Source organism: Salvelinus namaycush, chromosome 39, assembly GCF_016432855.1.
Source record: "Salvelinus namaycush isolate Seneca chromosome 39, SaNama_1.0, whole genome shotgun sequence".
NCBI classification, from domain to species: Eukaryota; Metazoa; Chordata; class Actinopteri; order Salmoniformes; family Salmonidae; genus Salvelinus; species Salvelinus namaycush.
This window is the reverse complement of record NC_052345.1, coordinates 16,351,197-16,367,339: the sequence shown is the minus strand read 5'-3', so window position 1 is coordinate 16,367,339 and position 16,143 is coordinate 16,351,197. Positions and strand designations below refer to the sequence as shown.

Genomic DNA, 16,143 nt, shown 5'->3' with positions numbered 1-16,143 from the left:
ATTTCATAGTCTTTGTATGTTCCCTGTCTTTTCATTGATTCCTATTGTAAAGCCAGCAGCTGCAACTGAGGGAACAGAAGCAAGCTGCCACTCCCATTGGGGGCAGTCAGTGCCATGCAGCAAAGTAGCTGAGGCTGTATGTCTTCATAAGCACCATCAACAAACGCACCTTATCGTCGCTGTCTGATGAAAACCTCATCTCCAGAACATAAACTTTTCAGGAAATTTATAAAATGACCATATTTTCCCATTAACGAACATACAATGATGAAATTTGGGGTAAATGTTGTTGGTCCTAGAGTCATGAAATGTTCAGAGCACATTGAGTTACTGCTTTGTAAAAACTGAGTTAAGGTTTTCATCAGACAGTGACATTATGCTAATAAATAAGACATAACCAGACCAGGAGTGTGAACAATGCCTTTCTCAGTTGAATAAATATGCCTATTCTTCATTGATATCAAGAAACGATCAATTGCATTCAAATCGATTTTTTTTTAACCAACTGAAACCGAAACCTTTACACACTACTGTCTATACATACTTATGTAGCCTAGCCTATTTGTTTGGCCTTACAGGCATCCAGTGTAGGCCTGCAGTAGTTTAAATATTAGCCATGCAGCTGGATTTTGGAACTTCATACACAGAGAATCGGTGAGGGATGGGGCATTGGGGCAAGGCACTCTCGCACACAGAAAATAAAAGGAGGGGCAGTGGTTTAGCATATGACATCATCCATATTTTTTAAATAAACCTCAGGCCATGTTTTTCATTGGTTCCTAGCTGGAGAAATCGATTTTCTTGGGCATGCTTCTCCTGCAATTTCACCCTCGCTCGACTGTGTGGTAACGCCACTCATTCGATTCCTCATCTCGAGAGTGAGCTTCTGCGGTACTGAGAACGTTACTAAAAGAGGGATGCACGCCGTTTGAACAAGTCAATTGAATCTACAGCTTGACTGTGAAGCTTGGCAGTGAAGGGAGCCAGCTGCACGTTTATAACCTCCGCATCGACATATTTGGTCTGTTTTTGTCCAGCCAGCGAGGAAGAAGCCTTAAAAAAGGAAAGAATTTGGGGGAAACGCTGCGAAGTGTGCCTCGACATTCTTACGGTGAGTGGGAATTGATACATTGTAGCACGAGCCAGCAAACGTCTCGCAATAAGCAATTTATTGGATATATTGTTGCCATTTCGGTGTCTTATTATTTTCTGCTAATTCATGCTGCTTTCGCGTTAAACAATGGCTGCTACGTTATCCAAACAAAGCTCACGAAATGACACCGATCAAACGTTCGTTGTTGAAAGCCCATGTTTTCAAACTGGATATGATGTGACGCCTACAACGTCGGTGAACTGTTTGGATGGTGGTTTCCTTTCCCTAAAATAGCCGTGTCAAGGCGCATGAGGTGACTGGACACAACTGTATGCGTAGCCTATGTTAATTTAAACAATTTATTGACTAACCTCGGCACCAAACGTACCCCTATTATAGCCCCAACTCAGACTCCCATTGTTCTGAGAGTGAGAGGGCCCCAAATGGCTACTGCAAAACCGGGGTTAATTTACCGTTCATGATTGTGTCCTGAGATTTGGGCTTTGCTAAATTCTCTGTGGCTCACCAGTAAACTCTGCTATGAAACTGCGTTTTCGAATGGAGAGCAGGTGTGAACGCGATCCCATTATCGATTGATAGCCCAATCGAAAGTGCATCCTTTACATGTGGCGCTATGAAAGAACATTGGTCTAAATCATTTCTTAATTGGTTACATTGCTGAATCAATCTCCCGTTGTACAAACCATTAACATCCAGCTGAAACTCTAATGTGAGCACAATTGATAGGGAAATTGTGATGGGCAGACCTATGTTTCTCTATCACAAGAAGATTTTGAGTTACTTTTTACACCAGCAGCACCTCAGTGAAAACGGGAGTGTCGGTCTGGAGATGTCTGCTAGATTATACTGCTCACCAAGATCTATTCACACCTACACATTCAGAGATATCATCCATGACAAGACTGAGACTGGGCAGCGCTAGAGGGAGAGTGCCATCTGATGCTTCTGAAATGTCAGATCCCAGTGATACTGTCATCTGGGGTTTGGCTCCAAATACATGTTACATAATCCGTAATGGGGCACATGCTTTCCACATGCCAGCCAATGCTATCCCACCTGCCCCATCTCAATGTCACTGATTGGGTGTCAACAGAAGTCTATCAAATGACTGATTCTTCATCAGTTTTCAAAAGTCTATCAAACAGCATCAGTCTGGTCATATCTGCTGTTGTCATCAATTGTTCTGTATAGCATAGCATGCCTTTTATCAGTGATCAAGTGTTTTCTTTCAATCTGAAAACTGTTAATTAAAAGCTAAATTGTCATTTGATTTCTTAAAGGAGACATGACTCTTCCTTTTCAAGATGTGTTTGCTAATGTGGTGAACGTGATCTTGTTTTCGGGTTTTGTTGTAGGGGTGTATTATCCGTTTCAGGGTGTCACATTGACTGAGAGGTCACGTTGCTGCAGGGGTTTGACAGTGACACCCTCTCGCCCACCCTGAGTGGGGAATGTGTCCCCTCTCAGCAGTGTCTCTCAGGCAACCCCCTCTGAGTGTGAATGATCACTGCAGGGGTGTGAAACCATCCCTCTCACTGAAGGCTATGGCAGCCTGAGCTTCTGGCAAGTTCACAAGACCAGGGGTGTCAAACATACAGTCCGGGAGGGGAGAGGGGGTCCAATCTGGCCCATGGGTGTTTTTATTATTTTTTTAAACATACTTTCAAATGACTAAAACCAAATCAACTGTCAATTATAATGGACCTACATTCAAACAGTTTCCTGAAAGTGTCCATCTCGTTAATAATCACCTACATGTCAGGGTGCATTGAAAATTCCAGAAATGATGGATGGAGGACAATATTTAGAAATGACACATTCAGTGCGGCCTGCCGGACCTTGTTGAAGACCAAACGCGGCCCCCGGGGGAAATGACTTTGACACCCCTGTTTAAGATAATACCACTTCCTCTGTCCTCCTCCTAAACCTCTGCAGTGTCATATCTAAATAGACTTGAAGTTGGCAGTCAGTGGACTAGAGTCTGGTTTCAATTATGGGCTCTTTTGGCGTAGAGGAACTACGTCACACCACCTCAATAGGGAGGGGGGGGGGGGGTTCAGGGGACACTCCCACCAAATCGTGGGGTGGACATAACGGAACGTTGCAATTAAAAACGTTTGCAGGCAAAATCTTTACAGTGGTTTTGCAGGTAGTTGATGCAAACTAGCCACTTGCGAAATGCACTCATTAAAAATAACTTGCGTGATCTCGATCTTGCGAGTATTTTATTCAAGCCGATAAAGTAGTGATGTAGGCAGTGACGTAGTTTGTCTATGCCAAAAAATACCCTAGTCACTTCTTTTGCCTATGGTCGGGTTGACGAGACTACCCTAAGTGCAGGTTTAGGATCAATATTACCAACCCTAAAATCATCCTTATCGCTGTAGTTATTGAAAGAAAACAGACCGTAGATCAGCCTCTGACTCTCGTAGAATTAACGTTCTCTCTACGAGAGTCATGTAACATGATTGGCACCCAACTAGTCTTGGAATGTAAATGCACTTCAAATGGTTCCTCTCCTGTAGTGTACACTCCCTTGTTAGTCAACATGGCGACCTATGGGGCAGCTGCAGTTGTCTATTTTCGGTAAGACTTTCACAGAAATCCAGGTGGTTGGTATTGCATTGTTCCCGATCGCGTGACCGGACCGCTGATTTAAATTGGATACAGCCGTAAAATTCCGCAGGTCAGTATCTGTTATTTTGTTGGGTGCCTTCAACAAATTCACTTAAATAATAGTCTTGGGAGTGGGGGAGTCACGAAGGTGTGCTGTTGACTCATGGCTTTCCACTTTGCTAATGCTCCTTTATTTGCTCTTGTTGGGGCCACGCGAAAGCATCAACGCAACAGCTGCTGAGATGTTACCTAATGGATGTCAAGGTCAATGGGCTCAAATCCATTTCCTATGCCCTGCATAGTGAGCAGATGAAATGGTACCTAATTACACACCACACACCTGCTCACTAGCTATTATCTACCCTATCAACAGCCGTAAAATCCCTCGATTTGCTGCATTCCATACGTCACGCATCCTGTGAATACAATTACAGTAGGTTTCATCATGCGTTCTCTCACTGGTTTCTATGGTGTCTCAGTAAGTTCGTCCCAAATATAGGGAGAAGGGTGCTATTTGGGACGCAGACACGGTCTCCAGTCTGGAAGGGCTGTGCAGCTGCCGGCTGTCCCATGGAAGGCTGTGGTTGGTTGTGCTGCTGCAGCGCTTGCCACTGTGGTGGTCTGGGCCTTGGGATTCAGCGTTCTCTTTATTAGCCACGACGCAATGGACACACGCTGCTTTTAGACTCTGGCCGCCTGGCATTGTGAGATGTGGCTCTGCTATGATCTGTGTTCAGCACATTCAGCACATTCAGGAATCGGATTTGGTCAGATCCTGTGTTCTGGTCTGACCTTGAGATGGCTGCTCAAAGAACAAATAAGTCCACTTATTTCATATTTTTCCAATGAGGCTTCATTCAAATCTATACACGCTGCATCCCTCCCGATATACTTTAGCCATATCTGGTTTGTTTTAATGGTGTGCTTTGGGACAAGGTTTGATTTGTGTTTAGGTGTTGACCCCAAGGTTTGAGGTGTGTGTATGACGGCCCCTGCTGTGTATGACGGCCCTTGCTGTGTGTGTCGTGGCTGGTTACACATATCCTGTTTTCCTCTGGTCTGCCTCTCGACCCATGAGTAACCCAGGTCTGTGTGTTCAGTAATAGAGCCATGGTGTGTGTGTGTGCCCAAGTGCATGGCAGCCAGGCAGGCGCGATGGGATCAGTCCATCTGGCCTGGGCTCACCCTGGCTGCTCATAGCCCTGGTAACTGATCTGGCCCTGCGGCAGCAGCAACACAGAGCACAGCTACTTTCCACTATTGACTTTCTTCCTGATCCCCAGAGAGGAGCGGCCCTGTAGCCATCCCACTGTCAGCCTCACCCTCCCCATCCCTCCAAAGCCTGGTGTCCCTGGTCTGTCATGGCTTCTTCTCAATTAGTGTTTCAGTGATTCCCCGCAACCTATCCCCTTGCCTCCTTCGCAAACCCCTCAGACCTTCTCCAATGGGTTTTGAGAAGAGGTGAGAAATGTTTTTATACATTTTTTATTTAACCTTTATTTAACCAGGTAGGCAAGTTGAGAACAAGTTCTCATTTACAATTGCGACCTGGCCAAGATAAAGCAAAGCAGTTCGACACGTACAACAACACAGAGTTACACATGGAGTAAAACAAACAGTCAATAATACAGTAGAAAAATAAGTCTATATACAATGTGAGCAAATGAGGTGAGATAAGGGAGGTAAAGGCAAAAAAAAGGCTGTGGTGGCGAAGTAAATGCAATATAGCAAGTGAAACACTGGAATGGTAGATTTGCATTGGAAGATTGTGCAAAGTAGAGAGAAATAATGGGGTGCAAAGGAGCAAAATAAATGCAGTAGGGGAGAGGTAGTAGTTTGGGCTAAATTATAGATGGGCTATGTACATGTGCAGTAATCTGTGAGCTGCTCTGACAGCTGGTGCATAAAGCGAGTGAGGGAGATAAGTGTTTCCAGTTTCAGAAATGTTTGTAGTTCGTTCCAGTCATTGGCAGCAGAGAACTGGAAGGAGGAAGAAGGAAGAAAAGGAAGAATTGGTTTTGGGGGTGACCAGAGAGATATACCTGCTGGAGCGCGTGCTACAGGTGGTTGCTGCTATGGTGACCAGCGAGCTGAGATAAGGTGGGACTTTACCTAGCAGGGTCTTGTAGATGACCTGGAGCCAGTGGGTTTGGCGACGAGTATGAAGCGAGGGCCAGCCAACGAGAGCGTACAGGTCGCAGTGGTGGGTAGTATATGGGGCTTTGGTGACAAAACGGATGGCACTGTGATAGACTGCATCCAATTTATTGAGTAGGGTATTGGAGGCTATTTTGTAAATGACATCGTCGAGGATCGGTAGGATGGTCAGTTTTACGAGGGTATGTTTGGCAGCATGAGTGAAGAATGCTTTGTTGCGAAATAGGAAGCCAATTCTAGATTTAAATTTGGATTGGAGATGTTTGATGTGAGTCTGGAAGGAGAGTTTACAGTCTAACTAGACACCTAGAATATGTGGACAACTACAAATACCTAAGTCAGAACCGTCCAGAGTAGTGATGTTGGACGGACGGGCAGTTGCAGGCAGCGATCGGTTGAAGAGCATGCATTTAGTTTTACTTGTCTTTAAGAGCAGTTGGAGGCTATGGAAGGAGAGTTGTATGGCATTGAAGCTCATCTGGAGGGTAGTTAAGTGTCCAAAGAAGGGCCAGAAGTATACAGAATGGTGTCGTCTGCGTAGAGGTGGATCAGAGACTCACCAGCAGCAAGAGCGACGTCATTGATATATACAGAGAAAAGAGTTGGCCCAAGAATTGAACCCTGTGGCACCGCAATAGAGACTGCCAGAGGCCCAGACAACAGGCCCTCTGATTTGACACACTGAACTCTATCGGAAAAGTAGTTGGTGAACCAGGCGAGGCAATCATTTGAGAAACCGAGGGTGTTGAGTCTGCCGATGAGGATGTGGTGATTGACAGAGTCAAAAGCCTTGGCCAGGTCAATGAATACGGCTGCACAATATTGTTTCTTATCGATGGCGGTTAAGATATCGTTTAGGACCTTGAGCGCGACTGAGGTGCACCCATAACCAGCTCTGAAACCAGATTGCATAGCGGAGAAGGTACGGTGGAATCCGAAATGGTCGGTAATCTGTTTGTTGACTTGGCTTTCAAAGACCTTAGAAAGGCAGGGTAGGATAGAGATAGGTCTGTAGCAATTTGGGTCAAGAGTGTCCCCCCTTTGAAGAGGGGGATGACCGCAGCTGCTTTCCAATCTTTGGGATCTCAGATGACACGGAAGAGAGGTTGAACAGGGGTTGCAACAATTTCGGCAGATAATTTTAGAAAGGAAGGGTCCAGATTGTCTAGCCCGGCTGATTTGTAGGGGTCCAGATTTTGCAACTCTTTCAGAACATCAGCTGACTGGATTTGGGAGAAGGAGAAATGGGGAAGGCTTGGGCGAGTTGCTGTGGGGGGTGCAGTGCTGTTGACCGGGGTAGGGGTAGCCAGGTGGAAAGCATGGCCAGCCGTAGAAAAATGTCATCAATTGTTCTCAATTATAGTGGATTTATCGGTGGTGACAGTGTTTCCTATCTTCAGTGCAGTGGGCAGCTGGGAGGAGGTGTTCTTATTCTCCATGGACTTTACAGTGTCCCAGAACTTTTTAGAGTTTGTGTTGCAGGTAGCAAATTTCTGCTTGAAAAAGCTAGCCTTGGCTAACTGCCTGTGTATATTGGTTTTTAGCTTCCCTGAAAAGTTGCATATCACAGGGGCTGTTCGATGCTAATGCAGAACGCCATAGGATGTTTTTGTGTTGGTTAAGGGCAGTCAGGTCTGGAGAGAACCAAGGGCTATATCTGTTCCTGGTTCTAAATTTCTTGAATGGTGCATGCTTATTTAAGATGGTGAGGAAGGCATTTAAAAAAAAATAACCAGGCATCCTCTACTGACGGGATGAGATCAATATCCTTCCAGGATACCCCGGCCAGGTCGATTAGAAAGGCCTGCTCGCTGAAGTGTTTCAGGGAGCGTTTGACAGTGATGAGTGGAGGTCGTTTGACCGCTGACCCGTTACGGATGCAGGCAATGAGGCAGTGATCACTGATTGATCACAACATTGATTGGTTGAAAACAGCAGAGGTGTATTTATAGGACAAGTTGGTTAGGATGGTATCTATGAGGGTGCCCGTGTTTACGGCTTTGGGGTGGTACCTGGTAGGTTCATTGATAATTTGTGTGAGATTGAGGGCATCAAGCTTAGATTGTAGGATGGCTGGGGTGTTAAGCATGTTCCAGTTTAGGTTGCCTAGCAGCACGAGCTCTGAAGATAGATGGGGGGCAATCAGTTCACATATGGTGTCCAGAGCACAGCTGGGGGCAGAGGGTGGTCTATAGCAGGCAGCAACAGTGAGAGACTTGTTTTTAGAGAGGTGGATTTTTAAAATATTTTTAAAAGAATCAAGGAATTATGAATTTAGAGCCCTGGTGTCCCATGTCTGGTTGTTCTGTGGTTGTTCTCGTGGGATTTTGGCCAAAACCAAGCGTGCCAGCTGCTACCCCTGTCCCCCTGCCTCGGCTGAGCTAATCCATACGCCCCTCTATGCCCCAGGCCAAAGGGGGCTCAGTGGGCACAGGGGCAGACAATGGGACCTGTCTGTTACCTTTTAATCCTCAGATTACCCACTGACAACCAGCACACACACCTCCCCTCTGCCATCTCCCACCCTGCGGGAACATTCGCCCCTATTCATGCCTTGTCCTGAAGAGACCCCCAGACCAAACCTGGCTCAGTGCTGCTTTGAACCTGGTCCAGTTTTATCCAGATTGTTCTGACTGCCTGCAGCACGTAGGCTAGTGGCTAGGCTAGCCGCGAGTCCATTCCCTTCTCATTCCCCCCAGGCTACATGACTAGGTTACCCCATTGTCTTATGATTTCCCTTAACACTAACTTGTTAGGCTAGGCTAGCCCATCCCCATCTGATTCCCCCAAGGCTAATTGGCTACACTAACTATCCACTTAGCCTGTAGCGTGACTCGCCACAGCCTTATCCTCCTCATCCCGTTATCGAGCGCTTTAACGTAAGTTAGCACATTCTCCGTGCCCCCCTATGGAATTAATTAACTTTAACGTGTTTTAAGTACACAGTCCAGCTCATGAATTGTTTAGCATGGCTAATCCAATGCTTAGTGTCCCGCGACAGCGGCTCTAATCCTGGAGGGCTGCAGCGCTTGCAGGATTTTGTTCCAATGCAGGACACACTTCAGCCAAGCAATCAACTAATTCTGGTCTTTCATTAGACCAAGATAGGGTTTATTCACAGAAGCTGGACTGGAACAGGGGCATGCACAGACTGCAGTCCTCCATGACTAGGAGATGTCCACTACTGATCCATAGAATAGCTTAGAAGCATCTTTTGTTTTCTCCGTATATCTGTGGTCTAACCAAGTTGGCAAAGGGGCTTTGTGCCCTGGTGTCTCCAAAAGGGGTTCTCATCAGTCATCCACGGAGGTAGGACAGTGCCGACACATTGTACAAGTCTTTGTCTAGAGTTAAGCAGCTCTGTGGCGTGCCAACTATACATGGGGCGGGGCTTCCAGAAGTCCCATCATCCACAGTGCAGGGGACACCCAGTGACGGGTGGGGTGATGCAGGAAAAGGGTGCTTGGTGGGGTAGAGCTCCGCTGCCCGACGGGCCCCGGCATGAAACATCGGGTTAGGGCCTGTTTATTCATCAATAACTAGGATACAGACAGGACTGGGGTATCACTAAATTGACCACTAACATTTTGAAGCTGAGCCCTTTGCTTGTGCTCTGCTGCACAGTACAGTCATATATGACCAGGATCATAACAATGTTCCTTGCGTTTTGTCTGAGTTTACAGCGAACTGCTCTCATGTCTCTTCATTGAGCAGAGCAGCCCAAGTGGAGCACTTGCTATGGTTACTCACTGACTTGGAGTGCAAGGAGCTTGTGACAGATGGAGAGTAGCAACTAAAGGGTTTACTAATGGAGGAAGTCATTGCTGATTTCGGGCCTTAAATTTGACAGAAGCAATCGGGCCTGAACGTCTCGGGCATGGTTAGGGTTCGGGCTTTAAATTCATGCCCGTGCAGGGCTCTAGTAGGGGGTCCCATGTTGTTTTGGATTGTACCCTTAGTCATTTAATGCTGGCTGGCTTGGGGATCCTGTGTGTTCGTTTTTGATTAGCCATGGAGGGATTTGATAGGTCATTTTTGATATTCGATTTGCCATTGACATCATCGGTTTTATGCTTCAATTCTGTCTCGAACAGAAATGAGTGCTACTTCTTCAGTGTACTGCCAGATGAGATGCCATGGGCTTTAGTTAGTTAGTAGCGGTGGCTTTTCAGGTCGGCATGAGCTCATATTCCCACTGAGTAATTCCACTCTGAGTCCATTGTGCCAGTGGTTCTGGTTAAACGGAAGGGTAAAGGTCAGCAAGTTTTCCTCTATGGGAGAGTTTCTCCTTTTGAGATGCCTCATAGGAGATCAGCACCTTGCCCTCACCCTCAGGTCCCTGTGAAAAGCCTGCCACCATAGGGCGAGCTTGGGAAGGCAGCGGTGCATCGCTTCCCTGGGAGAGCCCACAGTAGTGTGTCGTCCACCATGGCCTGTTTTTGTTACGGTGTGGCTGTGGCTCTGGCTTTTTCAGGATCTTTCGTCTACAGCACTAAAAGCTTCCGAGTGTATATATTCCCTACGCGCAGAGAACCGGCTACTCAGGCGACGCATGCAGTCATTGGGCAAATTGTCATGGTGCTCGTTTAACAAAGTTGGATCGACGTCTGCACGATCTATGTAACAGAACCGGATTTGGGCAAAGTAGTATAAAGTTAGTCAACAGCGCGCGCCACTAGGCAAAATACACAGGTAGGCTATGCTACAGTTTAACACAATCTGCTCTAAATTTAGTTGGCTCCATCATTCTAAACAGCACTGTAGGCTACTTCTAAACAACACTGTATAACTGAAGAAAATCTGAATGCATATCCCCCATTTAAGCTGATTGAGATCAAATGGTTACTATAGAATGATGCTGCATGGATGTTTCACTGGTAACTTGACGAATGATCATGTTGAATGCGTGGTGTTTTTGTCTTACTGTAGTTTTATGCTATAATATTCGCTTCTGTGGAATACTGTGATCCCTGTGATCTTGCAGACAATGATTCAGCTTTGATCTAACTTTATGAAACGAGCACCATTCCACTGAGTAGCCTGTTCTCTGCACCTAAAGTAGAGAATATACACGTAGGCAGAAGCTCTGGATCTTTGTGTGCAGCCGACTAAAGATCCTGGGAAAGTTGGGTCGGCGACCACAGCCTTTTTGTTACTATCAGACGCCAGCAGGGACTGTGAAGGAATGCTAGCGCCTCTCCCTCCCTCACTGTGTCCCAGAATGAATTCTTTGGAGTAGAGCTGTGTTTTGTTTTGTGTGGTTTCCTGCCTCTTGTGCAATGTGTGTGTGTGTGTGTGTAAGAATGCGGCAGTTGTGGTTAGTGTTGGGTCTGCCGAGGACATCACTCACTCACACACGCCTCGCCACTTACGGCACATACCCTTCTTATACCCTGCCTACATAGAGCCTCGTACAATCACTCGCTAGTTGCAGCCTACATATAGGATCTTATCATAATCTCATGCTGCACTTTTCACAAGTTTGCCCAATGTAATTTAGGCCTATTAAAGGTCCAATGCAGCCATTTTTTAAAATCTCTATATCAAATCATTTCTGGGTAACAATTAAGTTTTCAACAACAACAAAAAATATTTTAACAGATGGCTTCTTAGCACAGAGCTATTGGTCTATTAACCACCACAACAGGCTGAAATTTCAGGCAGTCTTTTCAAGCAGCTCTTACACTAAAAGGGCATGATCATAATTTTCAGGATTATTCCAACCTCATAGTATGGAAATATATAATAACACAGGAAAATTTTGTTTTTGACTACACTGGGCCTTTAAATACATACACATTCAAACATGTTGTCACCCAAGATAATCTATTAAATACATATCCAACATGCTGGGCTGGCTTGAAATGTAACCCCTCTCCAATTAATGGAATAGGAGAATATTGGGGCTTGATCGTATAGTTTGCCTCAACAACTTCAGTCTCGCCTCAGAATTAGACTTTCATCCATGTTTCTCAAATGTCCAATTTCTAAGTGTTTAGGGCTAAGCTTAGGCATCAACTCCGAATGGTTAAGGTTTAGGATGGGCTTGACAAATATCAAAAACAACTTCTATTGCTGGATTTGAACTTGCAACCTTTAGAACCAGAGGCAGATGCTTACACCCATCCCGGTCCACAACCAAAGCCTCCTTGAAGGTAACATCGCTCACTGTTGCCCCTAGTGGCCGATTTCCACGTCATCTCCCGACGTCCTCAGACCTGGATGGACGTCGAATACCGACTCACTAGTGACCTGCCTGGCTTGCCTTTGTTGATTTTCCAAACTGAGAGCAGGCGACTCCTAGGTCTACGGTAACAGCAGTGCGTTGGGGAGCATCTTTCATTTAGTCGAGACTGACTGAGACAGCCATGCAACTGGGTTGAGAACCGAGCTGGGAAAATATGCTCAGCAGAGCCTCTCCTGTCATCATGCTGTGAGTAATGACTGTCTTGTGTTTCATCAGGAGATTGGATTTCTCTGCGTGCCATGTTTTCTGAGTGTTCTGTGGTGATGCAGCAGAACTCTGCAACACTGCCTTATATGGGCAGACGGAGCAACAGTCTTAAGCTCTCTCTCTCCACACCCCACACACTTCACCCCATCCTCCGCTCTTCCACCACCAGTCCTAAGAGTTCATTCAACTTCCTCCTCTTACTAAATATATTGGCTCCCTCTTTGGACAGGCTGGCAGTCTAGATAGGGGGGGGGTTCTGGCTTTCCCTGCTCAACAATCCCCCCCCCCCCCCCCCCCTCAGTGGATAGGAACTATTTAGGAGGCTGTCTTATCTCATGCAGTTGGTAGGTTAATGACTGCCTTGGGTTGTATTCATTAGGCACTCAATGTAAGAAAATGGACTGGGGAGGGATAACCTGAACTTGACCAATAAGAAATGCTAGTTTTCGTTTTCCATTGCGAAACGCTTTGCTACGATATTCCCTAATGAACACAACCCGTGTGTGTGGATCTGCTTTGGTCAAAATTAGAGGTCCACCGATTATGATTTTTCAATGCAGATACCGATACCGATTATTGGAGGACCAAAAAAGCCGATGCCGATTAAAATTTTTTTTTAATAATAATTTAAAAAAAATATTTTTTTTGTAATACTGAATGAACACTTATTTGAACTTAATATAATACATCAATTAAATCAATTTAGCCTCAAATAAATAATGAAACATGTTCAATTTGGTTTAAATAATGCAAAAACAAAGTGTTGGAGAAGAAAGTAAAAGTGCAATATGTGCCATGTAAAACAGCTAACGTTTAAGTTCCTTGCTCAACATGAGAACATATGAAAGCTGGTGGTTCCTTTTAACACGAGTCTTCAATATTCCCAGGTAAGAAGTTTTAGGTTGTAGTTATTATAGGAATTATAGGACTATTTCTCTCTATACCATTTATATTTCATATCCCTTTGACTATTGGATGTTCTTATAGGCACTTTAGTATTGCCAGTGTAACAGTATAGCTTCCGTCCCTCTCCTCGCCCCTACCTGGGCTCGAACCAGGAACACATCGACAACGGCCACCCTCGAAGCATCGTTACCCATCGCTCCACAAAAGCCGCGGCCCTTGCAGAGCAAGCGGAACAACTACTCCAAGTCTCAGAGCGAGTGACGTCACCGATTGAAACGCTATTAGCGCGCACCCCGCTAACTAGCTAGCCATTTCATATCGGTTAAACCAGCCTAATCTCAGGAGTTGATAGGCTTGAAGTCATAAACAGCTCAATGCTTGAAGCATTGCGAAGAGCTGCTGGCAAAACGCACAAAAGTGCTGTTTGAATGAATGCTTACGAGCCTGCTGCTGCCTACCATTGCTCAGTCAGACTGCTCTATCAAATCATAGACTTAATTATAACATAATAACACACAGAAATACGAGCCTTTGGTCATTAATATGGTCGAATCCGGAAACTATCATTTCGAAAACAAAACGATTATTCTTTCAGTGAAATACGGAACCGTTCTGTATTCTATCTAAAGGGTGGCATCCCTAAGTCTAAATACTGCTGTTACATTGTACAACCTTCAATGTTATGTCATAATTACGTAAAATTCTGGCAAATTAGTTAGCAACGAGCCAGGCGGCCCAAACTGTTGCATATACCCTGACTCTGCGTGCAATTAACGCAAGAGAAGTGACACAATTTCACCTGGTTAATATTGCCTGCTAACCTGGATTTCTTTTAGCTAAATATGCAGGTTTAAAAATATATACTTCTGTGTATTGATATGGTTAGGTACACGTTGGAGCAACGACAGTCCTTTTTCGCGAATGCGCACCGCATCGATTATATGCAACGCAGGACACGCTAGATAAACTAGTAATATCATCAACCATGTGAAGTTTACTAGTGATTATGATTGATTGATTGTTTTTTATAAGATAAGTTTAATGCTAGCTAGCAACTTACCGTGGCTTCTTACTACATTTGCGTAACAGGCAGGCTCCTCGTGGAGTGCAATGTAAGGCAGGTGGTTAGAGCGTTGGACTAGTTAACCGTAAGGTTGCAAGATTGAATCCCCGAGCTGACAAGGTAAAAATCTGTCGTTCTGCCCCTGAACAAGGCAGTTAACCCACCGTTCCTAGGCCGTCATTGAAAATAAGAATGTGTTCTTAACTGACTTGCCTAGTTAAATAAAGGTGTAAAAAAAAAAATCGTTGTCCAAAAATACCAATTTCCGATTGTTATGAAAACTTGAAATCGGCCATTCCGATTAATCGGTCGACCTCTCGTCAAAATGCGTTGTAACTTCTAGTGAGCTTGGTCAGTTGTTGACTTTGACTAGTGAATGCCCCTTTTCCTGTCTGCAGGGAACTGGTCCAATAAAAAAGTTCCATGTTGGAAACCCCTTCCTTCCCTAATAAATCCCTCATTCTCCAATACTCTTTTCTCCTTGTAAACTCCTGTCTTTCTAAAGCCTCTATGCTCTCTCCCTCATTATCCACCCTCCTTTCCTTGTCATACCCTTTATACACACACACACACACACACACACACACACACTATGAATGAGGCCTATGTTTCCTCTGGCCAGAGCCCCAGTACTTCGGAGGCATCCACATAGCAAGGCCTCACTCAGACAGCAGTCCATTAATGAATAGCCAGAGACTTGAGGCCCCTGTTTTGTCAAACACCCATGGCGCTATATAGCTCAGTTACACCATAGTCTCTACCGTCCAGGCCCAGTTTAGTCTAGCTAGCAGACACTGTTAAATGCTCAATTGGGTTGTCTCTGTCAGGCACAGGAGCAGTCAGGGAAGGTTGGTCACAGATACAGGGTTTGCTTTGGCAGTGCAGTCTAAAATGGAGGTATATTGTCCACAGTCTTGTAGTCAAAGATGATGCAAGTACTCTGTACAGCACAGTGGAATCAGAAGAATGCACGATGTGGTAGACCTGCTCTCTCTCACACACAGTGTATTCTGAACGAAAATATGAATGCAACAATTTAAAAGATTTTACTGAGTTACAGTTTATATAAGCCAGTCAGTCAATTTGTAATTAATTAGCCCCTAATCTATGGATTTCACATGACTGGGAATACAGATATGCATCTGTTGGCCACACATACCTTTAAAAAATAAATAAAGTAGGATGCAGCCTCATGCAGTGCGACACCTCCCATCGCATAGTTGATCAGGCTGTTGATTGTGTCCTGTGGAATGTTGTCCCACACCTCTTCAGTGTGGGACAACAACAATTGCACACTCCCTAACAACTGGAGACATCTGTGGCGTTTTGTAACACAACTGCACGTTTTAAGTGGCCTTTTTTTGTCCCCAGCACAAGGTGCAATGACCATGTTTTTTAATCAGCTTCTTTATATGCCAACATCTGCCAGGTGGATGGATTATCTTGGCAAAGGAGAAATGCTACATTGTAAACAAATGTGTGCCTAAAATTGGAGAACTTTTAGTGCATATGGAAAACATCTGCAGTCTTATTTTATTTCAGCTCATGAAACATGGGACCAACTCATCAGTGTATATATTCGTACACACCCTTCCTCTGACAGCTGTTTATAGGCTGCTTCCCTGAGGAGTCTTGACAGGCTGAGCCGGAATGTGGACGGGGTGGCTCGGGTCACCGACAGACGCCCTGGCCCGAGCTTCCCCAGGCATTCTAGCACATGTGCACGTGACACTGGACCTCAACCTCAAACCTTTATGGTGGATTTATCATTGAAGCACCCCCTCATATTTCCCCTCCGCGCTCTCCCCGCTCACCTCCCTCTGTGAGCTAGCA

At 45.2% G+C, this 16,143-nt stretch overlaps 1 protein-coding gene across 1 annotated transcript in view; it reads left to right on the top strand.

Moving 5' to 3' along the window:
* Positions 1–766: 766 nt before the first annotated feature.
* LOC120033044 (mucin-5AC-like) overlaps positions 767–16,143 on the top strand; it is a 57,494-nt gene continuing 42,117 nt past the window's right edge. Inside the window, exon 1 of the mRNA XM_038979328.1 lies at positions 767–1,111. The gene's annotated coding sequence lies outside the window, so the exon portion shown is untranslated. The remainder of the gene's footprint in view (positions 1,112–16,143) is intronic.